This window comes from Dendrobium catenatum, unplaced genomic scaffold (assembly GCF_001605985.2).
Source record: "Dendrobium catenatum unplaced genomic scaffold, ASM160598v2 fragScaff_scaffold_474, whole genome shotgun sequence".
NCBI lineage: Eukaryota > Viridiplantae > Streptophyta > Magnoliopsida > Asparagales > Orchidaceae > Dendrobium > Dendrobium catenatum.
The window spans coordinates 6,481-16,444 of record NW_021318936.1 but is presented as its reverse complement, the minus strand read 5'-3'; the positions used below and the strand labels follow the sequence as shown (position 1 = coordinate 16,444).

Here is a 9,964-nt window from a genome sequence, read left to right as displayed (position 1 = left end):
TTTTATCAAATTGAACCTTAATTTTCTCACAATAATTTGACAACCAATTCTATTAAAACTACAGCCAATCCGCTTTAGGTGTGCTAATGAGCTAAATAATCCGAGCTAAAACAGTCTTTAAACGAAACATTCTTGGATGTCCGGTTGGTTTGCAGGCCTAATTGCGCAGAAATTATTATGTGCAGAGTTTAAAGGTCAGGCACTAGATTCCGTCCGGCCGCACCTAATAATTTCTCCTAATCGCGGGACAAAAAAATGCTGTAAAGTTTCGAATCTCATCACAAGAAGCCATAGAGAGATGAGAGTGGGAGGCCCGTTGTCTTGGAGGAGGAGGAATCTCATCACAATAAGCCATAAATTGCTGTAAAGTTTCGAATCTCGAAGCTTATTAGCCTTCGAGCAAAGGAGTCCTGGGATGCCGCCACCATTTAGGCTTGCGGAGATCCGCGAGGCGATACCTAAACACTGCTGGGTGAAGAATCCATGGCGGTCGATGAGCTACGTAGGTCGGGACGTCGCCATCGTCTTCGGCCTTGTGGCCGCCGCTGCTTAAATCAAATGCTGGATTGTTTGGCCTCTATATTGGGCCGCACAGGGGACGATGTTTTGGGCACTCTTCGTTCTTGGTCATGACTGGTATGCCGAAGCTAAACTCGACCTTTGCTGTTTTTAGTTTTGAAGCCCGCTATAGTGATAAGGCTTTTTGTTTTTTGGATTTAATTTCGAGCAGTGGGCATGGAAGCTTTTCGGATTGTCACAAACTGAACAGTGTGGTTAGCCATCTCCTCCATTCTTGTGCCCTACCATGGATGGTAATCCTCCTTTACAAACCGATTTCATGGGCTATATCATTTTACTACTTTTAATCTTTCGTTGAATTATGCAGGAGAATAAGCCACAGAACTCATCATCATTACCACGGCAATGTAGACAAGGACGAATCTCGGCACCCTCTTAGTACTTCTCTTAGTTTTGTGAATTGATGATGATTGATTTTTTCTTTCCGCTATTCTGTCATCTCGTTGTTTGTGTAGCCGTCTGAAAGTGTTTATCGGAGCTTGGATACAACAAGTAAGAAGCTTAGGTTCGCATTTCCTTTGCCAATGCTCGCCTTTCCCTTGTATTTGGTGAGTGATTTTGCTCGTCATTGTACAGTTTCTTGTAGAATTAAGGCACAGTATTGCTAAATTTTTATATTGATGGCAGTGGAGGCGAAATCCAGGAAAGAGTGGGTCACACTTCAACCCAGAGAGTGATTTGTTTGGTCAGATTGACAAGGATAGATGTCATTACTTCTACAGCTTGTTGGATGGCAATGGCTTCTTTGTTAGCTGGTTTAACTTTGATTATGGGTCCTCTGCAAATGCTCAACTTTTATGCAATTCCCTACTTGGTAGACCTTTTCTGTTATTATTGTAGAGCTTTTTTCTAATTTAAGTGTCAGGTCATAAACAACTTAGTTATGTTGATCTAATTGCAGATATTTGTTATGTGGCTGGACTTGGTAACTTATTTGCATCACCATGGACATGATGAAAAGCTTCCCTGGTATCGTGGGAAGGTAAGGAATTCTTTTATAGCCATTTGAACAAGTAGGATTTAGTTAATCCTGTAAATCAAGTTTTCATAAATATAAACATGGTGATTTGTTCTTGGCTTGCAGGAATGGAACTATCTTCGAGGAGGCTTGACGACACTTGATCGTGACTATGGATGGATGAACAACATCCACCATGACGACATCGGTACTCATGTTATTCATCACCTCTTCCCACAGATACCACATTACAATCTTATAGAGGCTGCAGTAAGTAATACTAAATTCACATTTTCTCAACACTTCTTATGAAGTTGGCCAGCACTTATAAATGCTCTTTGTAACAGACTGAGGCAGCTAAGCCGGTCCTTGAAAAATACTACAGAGAACCAGAGAAATCTGCACCTTTACCTTTTCACCTGTTTGGAATTCCGTTAAAGAGCTTGAGGCGTGACCACTATGTACGTGATAGTGGAGACGTTCTGTACTATGAGAAAGATTCTGAATTGTGATTCAAAGAAAACAAGTGAACATGAGTGTTTCCAGCAAGATTACTCGATGGATATTTTCAGAAAAAAAAAAAAAAATTTAATCTCACATTTGTTGTTGCACTTTCGATCATTTCTTTTGATGTATATATATTCTTTCCAGCAAGATTACTCGAAAAATTATGATGGAGTAAATCTATTCTTGAAAAAAGTTTTATGTGCAAGTAATTACAGCAGAACATATAAGAATTATAAGAGAGTAAATAATATTTAATTGCATCAATAAAGTCTATAAGAAGAGTTCAACGGAAATAAAAACACTAATAAGGGAAACAAATACTAAAATGTTAATCGGATAATAATAATACTAATAAGGATAAAGTCCCGAATATAAAGATATATTTATCCTCTAATAAATAAAAGTTACTTGCCTGAAAACAAGCTTTACAAAATTCCAAATAAAATGTGATCCAATAAATCACAACATGTGAAAATAAACCCGAATATCCTAAATTAAGATTTAAAACTACAAGTAATCAAACACATCGTTGCTTAAGATCGAAGCAAACTAAAACCTAATTATGTAGAGCCTTTAATAAAGGCTTTGCAAGATATTTACACAGTTAACATGTCTTAATGAAGCTCACCTTGGTCTGTTGGTTGGGAGTTTTGTCTATTAACTAAGAGGTCTTGAATTTGAATCTTACATATGTGGTGTGTGTGTGTGATTTTGCCTTAATTGACCAAAATGTTCCAAAAAAGTTAACATGTCTAACAACATATCAAGGAAGCGACTATCAAAGAAACAATAAATTCAAATAATAAAGGAGACATAAATTCTATTGTCGTTTCAGTAAGTCATTATAATTGTTGCGGGCTGAAAAATTCATGGTTATAGAACATAAAGATTTTATGTCATAATAATATATGAAACTTTAGCACACAGACAGATAATTGAAAATATGGAGAAACAACATAATTTTATGTGGAAAACTCTGAAATGGGAAAAATCACAGGACCTTATCCAATTGAAATATTCAACTATTGTTTGAAAATGTTACAAAAGTCAACCCATTTTTCATCTCGAGGAAAATGTGAATAAAATATGTTGAAGATCTTGCTAAACTTATGATGTATATGACAGATATCAGAAATCCAATATCATCAGTTTGGAGAATGTTCAATAATGGTCTGTAGAAGGTCGAGGATTCAAAGATATCCAACAAACAGGCAGAAGTCTGGAGATAATCTGTGATCACGAAGAGATCAGATGGTTGCCCATGAACGGGCAAAAGTTCGATGACGGTCAATGACCACGAAAAGATCTAGAGGTGGATGACGAACAAATAGAAGTCGAATGATGGTCGGTGGTTAGGAAGAGATTTGGATACAACCGACGAACTGGCTGAAGTATGGCGACAGCCGGTGGTTGTGAAGAGATTTGGCGGCAATAGATGAACGAGCAGAAATACAACGACAGTTGGTGGTCTGGAAAAGATTCGGTGACAGTCGAAAAACAGGAAAAAGTCCAATGATGCTCGGTGGTCAGGAAGAGATATGACGGTCGTCAACGGCAAGAGAGCTCCCCAAATTTTCTCATTTTCTTCCTCTCTCGTGTAAAGAATGGGGGTTATTTATAATTTTTTGGGAGTGGCATAACTAATAAATATGGAGAATATCAAGGGTATGTTGTGAGTGTTCTATCGGACGGCTCATAGTGATCCCTTTGATCATGAAGTGTTTATTAAGCATTCAGATGCCCTAGAGATGTCAAATTTGAGCGATCTTGGGTTTGTTGGAGCGAGCCGCTCGATTCAACTACAAGCATGACATATTTAGATATCATTTGGTAATCCAATTAATATTTTGAAGCTTCCAAATTGTCTTTAGACCTTTGATTTGGGCTCATTTGAGCTCATATTAGATCAAATTTGATGTGGTTAGCTTCGTCTCCTTCAGATGTTCAATTTGACTATAAGCTGGTTGAAATTGGAGATTAGATGGTCTTGTATCTAATTTTTGAAGCTTCAATCTCATATTTGCGTTGAGATTTGTGCCTGATAAAGACAAATTTTTGGTGACATATCAATAATTATAAGTAAAAGAAGGAAAATATCATTTTATTAGCTAGAGAAGATCGATGATAGAGAAAGAGAAGGCTAGTGTTTGGTTGCTTGACTGAAAGAAGAAGATGGTGAGGATGATGGCTTGCACTGCATCATTCGTTGAAGAAGACCACCACTGTGTGAGAAGGGGTGTCAAAACTAATTTGACCTGAATTCATCCCGAAAATTTCACATTAAGGTTGATTCGTTTAAGAAACGGGTCGGGTTTGGGTTGGATTTTTCTGACCTGCTTGTTAAATGAGCCGATTCGAGCTGACACACGAACCTATTATTAACCTGAATGACTTGTTTAATTTTTTTCCTTAATTTTTTTTATTTGTAGGTATAATCTTTTTATTTTTTATCAAATATTCTAAATTTTATAGTTAATATGTTATTAAAAAAAGGGTTTTTTTTAAAGAAAAATATGATAACGGGTAGGTTTGGGTCTTTCAGGTTGCTAGTGACCACTTGAATATGTGTAGTTTGACAAAGATGATGTGAAAAAGGTTGATTTTTGGTAGTGTAGGTCAAATTCGGGTTGCTATTTTTGACATGTTTATTAAAGGAATAGGTTTCGGATTGATTGGATTTGAGTCTGGTCAATTTTGGTGTAGACCCGAACCTGACCCTTCAACCCATTTTGACATCCCTAACCGTGTGAGAGAAACAATGAGGTGTGAGTAAATTCTAGGTTTGACTCCTTAAATCAAGAGTCAAGATGGTGTGCACGCAAAAGTGGTAGGGTTGGATCTCGGCAAAGATTGATGCTAAGGCGTGGAGCAAATCATGCAATTTTTGCGTTGATTGGCAGCTCGAGACAAGCACTCGAGGATGATCTGGTCAAATTTTGTTTCTTACACTTTAGTTGACTCATTCGTTCGCTATATAATGGCATCCTGAACTAGTGGTCACTGCTTCTTTATAGTTCAATCTTCTTATGCACTTTCTTCTTGCCTTAGATTTTCCACAAGTCGTTATGATTAGAAGAAAAGTATATGTACAAATTTTAAAATTAAGTATGATTAATAATAAAATTTGTTAAACGATTTTAAAAATAGGAAAAGTTATCCGTTGAATGGACGACTAGCTCTAAGTGAGCTACTTGGTGCTGACTTAAAAGTCATCTGTTTAACTAAAGACTTGGTATAATTTTTTTTAATAATTTTGTATTAGTAATAAATATTTAATTATTTTATTAAATATTAAAATAATATGCGAATGGAGTGAGGCTTACAAAAATTTTATGTGAATGGAGTTAATAACACAAATACCTGTATTTACTCATTATACCTGTGTAAAGAAAACCTGTATTCTAGAAGCCTGTAATAGGCTCAGCTTAGGCTTTGCTCAGTCTATTTATAGACTTCTTACTGTACTCATTATCATATTGAATATACGATTTACTTCTCTGTTATTATTATCATGGTATCAGAGCGGGTTTCGCTTACCTGAAACCTTCTTTATTTTTCTCTGGCTATCCTCTCCGGCGATCACCCTCTGTCTCTCCGCAACTTTTTCCGGTGCCCGATCATGGACACTTCATCATCTTCACAAACTGAAGAAAATCAAGAACCAATTCTTGATGACAATCTCACCATTCCCGCCTCACTCAAATTTGTTATCTCCAACATCAAAATTATTGTTCCGGTACAACTCTCATCGGAAAACTACCCTGTCTGGAGATCGCAGGTTACAAAACTTCTTTCAGCAAATGGCTTTGCCTCTTTCCTCTCCCAGTCGGTCTCTCCTCCTGCCACACACAAGATCCTTCAAGATGGCAGCAAAGAACCAAATCCAAGATATCAAGAATGGGTTCTTGTGGATCAAAATCTGGCGGCTGCTCTCTGTTCCACCGTTTCTCCGGCTATACTATCCTATGTGATTCATCTGGCTTCTACATCCGCGATCTGGCAGACACTCGAAAAACGTCTCCAATCCTCCAACAGGTCACGCGTTATTCAGCTCAAAAATGAGCTACATAACGTCCAAATGAAATCCCAGAACATGACGCAGTATCTTCAGCAAATCAAAACCATCGTCGATAACATCAGCTCGGCCGGATCGGAAATTGATCAAGAAGATGTTCTTCTGTACACAATGAACGGATTGCCGCCATCCTATAACGCTCTCAAAACTACCATTCGGGCAATGCAACACTCCATGGATCTTGACACGTTGTATTCATTACTGATAACTGAAGAAATAAATCTTCAATCTGAAGCGGCACGTCAGAACCCTCTTGGCGACTCGTCCATCGCTCTTTACTCCAACAGGAGCCGTGGTCGGCGCGGTCGTGCCAGATTTTCTACCCAGCCAACCAGATCCAACAGTCAAAATATACCCCAATGTCAAATTTGTAGCAAACGCGGACATCTTGCACACAACTGCTGGCACCGATTAAACATCTCTGTCAATCCTCCCGACCCGACCAATGCAAATCATTCAACCAAGGCAATGGTCGCTGCTCAAGACAACGACAATCCTTATTGGTATCTTGATTCGGGCGCATCCGCTCACCTTACAAATTCGGCAGATAATCTCTCGCAAGCTCAGTCCTACAACGGTTCCGATACCATTACCATAGGTGATGGCAGATCTCTATCCATTGCTAACTCAGGCAATGGCATTCTGCCAACACCGTATCGTAAGCTTCAACTAAACAATTTATTTCATGTTCCTAATCTATCGCATAACCTTATTTCGATCTCTAAACTTACTAAAGATAACAATGTTTCTGTCAATTTTAATCCATCTGGTTTTGCCATTAAGGATATGAAGACAAACAGAACACTGCTATCGGGTCCAAATCGCAAAGGACTCTACCCAATTCGCTCAGCCAACAAGAATAGCTTCGGCAATACTGCCTTAACAGCACGATCTACTACAGCTAACCTCTGGCATCAAAGATTAGGACATCCTCATTCAAGAATTGTTCAAACTGTGTCTGTTACTAATAAATTTCTTAACATTCCTAATTCTGTTTCTTTTTGCTCTGCCTGTACGACCTCAAAAGGTCATAGATTACCGTTTTCAAAGAACAATCATCGTGCTTCTATACCATTAGCCATTGTGCATACTGACGTTTGGGGTCCTGCCCCGATTTTTTCCCATCAAGGCTTTCTGTACTATGTAGTTTTCATTGACGATTTTTCTCGCTTTTCTTGGGTATTTCCTATGAAACACAAATCAGAAGTTTTTGGAATTTTTTTGAAATTTAAAACATTTATTGAAAAACAAACTCAATTTCAAATAAAATGTCTTCGATCTGATGGAGGTACGGAGTATTTAAACCACAATTTCAAAAACTTTCTTACTAACCATGGGATCGCCCATCAAACTTCTTGTCCTTACACACCTGAACAGAACGGACTAGCAGAACGGAAGCACAGACATCTCCTTGAAACAACTCGCACCTTAATTACCACAGCCTCGCTGCCTCAATCTTTTTGGCCTGATGCGGTGATTACAGCCTCATTCATTATTAACAGGCTACCCACGGTTACTACAAATTACAGGTCCCCTCTATCCTTATTATTCAATATTCAACCTGATTACAATTTTCTAAAGGTTTTCGTTTGTGCCTGCTACCCATGGATCCCTCCGAATCAGAGAAACAAGCTTCAGCCAAGAACACGTAGCTGTGTTTTTATTGGCTACTCACACATATCAAAAGGATACAAGTGCCTTGATCTCAGCACATCCAAAGTCTTTATCTCCAGACACGTCGTCTTTGATGAACTTACTTTTCCTTTCCAACATGTAGCCAATACTCCACCTCAGTCTACTCCTCAACTCCCGCCATCCCTTCTTGTACCTTTAACCAAGCCAATTCACAACAGATCTAAACCTTCTATCACTAATTCTAATATCAGTCATGCCAAGACCATGTCTCGGCAATCTGCTTCAGATCAACCTATTAACGACTATACCCATTCCACTCAGAATTTAACTTCTACCCATCAGCCGCTGCTCGATACGCTTCCTGCATTCACACAACCTTCTCCTCTACTCATCCTATGATTACCAGGCATAAGACTGGTTCATTAAAACCGATCCAAAAACTCAATCTGCTTCACCAGCAAACTTCTTCCAAGCCTGATCAGATTTCGGAACCCAGCTCATTCACTGAAGCAGCTAAACATTCTCACTGGAGAAATGCAATGGCGGATGAATTTTATGCCTTACAAAAACAGGGTACTTGGGAGCTCGTACCTATTCCTTCTCAAAGTACGGTTCTAGGCAGCCGCTGGACTTTTAGAATCAAGCACAAATCTGATGGTTCTATTGCTCGTTTCAAAGCCCGTCTAGTTGCTCAAGGCAATAATCAGCAATACGGTTTAAATTACCTTGAAACTTTTAGTCCGGTTGCTAAATTTCAAACTATACGTATGTTATTTACAATTGCTATAACTAACATATGGCCTGTGCATCAGCTAGATGTGACAAATGCTTTCCTTCATGGTACCATAGATGAAACTATCTACATGCGTCAACCTATTGGTTTTGAGGACAATCAGCATCCGGACTATGTTTGTAAACTCAAGAAAGCAATTTACGGTCTCAAACAGGCCCCACGTCAGTGGTTCCAAACCTTCTCAATCTTCCTTCAAACTCTAGGATTCTCTCCGGGCAAAGCTGATTCTTCTCTCTTTATACTTCATAAAAACAACAGTTGTATATACTTGGTCATCTATGTTGACGATATACTATTAACTGGGAATGATCAACCATTACTTGATATGATCATCTCTCAGCTAAACAAACAATTTGATATGAAAATTCTAGGCTTGGCTAACAGTTTTTTGGGTATTAAGATATCCAAAGAACGAGACTCTTATCTGCTTTCCCAAACTCAGTATGCTACCTCCATACTTGAATCCGTTGATATGACTAAGTGCAAACATTTGGCCAATCCAGCCACATCAAAAGTGGCAGCTACAGATCAAATTCACTGTATTCCTCATGATCCGAAGGTGTACAGGCAACTGACTGGGTCCTTACAGTACCTAACTATAACACGACCGGATATATCGTTTGCCGTTAATCAACTATGGCAGCACATGCACAATCCAGAATCGGACCATTTCGTTCTCCTTCACAGATTACTTCGTTATATTAAAAGCACTATCTCATTTGGTTTACCAATTTTGCAGGGCAACATGGAGTTACGTTCCTACTCGGATGCAGATTGGGATGGAGACAAGATTACTAGACGTTCTACCTCCGGATACTGCTCATACCTTGGCAACACTCTTATCTCTTGGAGTGTTAAAAAGCAACACACGGTTGCTCGTTCATCTACAGAATCTGAGTACCGCTCTCTTGCCACTGCTCTTGTTGATATTTTATGGCTTCGAAGACTCTTAGCTGACTTCGGGATTCATAACCTACCGCCCACAAAGCTATACTGCGACAGTACATCAGCTATAGCTCTCGCCAACAATCCCGTTTTTCATGCCCGGACCAAACATATTGAAATAGACCACCACTTCATCCGGGATCATATTCAAGCGAATTCGGTCCAGATTTTTCCCATCTCCACCAAAGACCAAATAGCAGACATTTTTACCAAATCTATATCCACTCCTAGATTTCAATACCTCCGCGACAAGCTGACTGTTCAATCTATCCCATCAGCTTGAGGGGGAATAATAACACAAATACCTGTATTTACTCATTATACCTGTGTAAAGAAAACCTGTATTCTAGAAGCCTGTAATAGGCTCAGCTTAGGCTTTGCTCAGTCTATTTATAGACTACTTACTGTACTCATTATCATATTGAATATACGATTTACTTCTCTGTTATTATTATCAGGAGTTACGCTTAGC

General features: G+C 38.8%; 1 pseudogene; it reads left to right on the top strand.

Annotated features, from left to right (window-relative positions):
• Positions 1 to 586: 586 nt before the first annotated feature.
• LOC110110408 lies at positions 587 to 2,062 on the top strand (annotated as a pseudogene).
• The last annotated feature ends 7,902 nt before the right edge of the window (positions 2,063 to 9,964 follow it).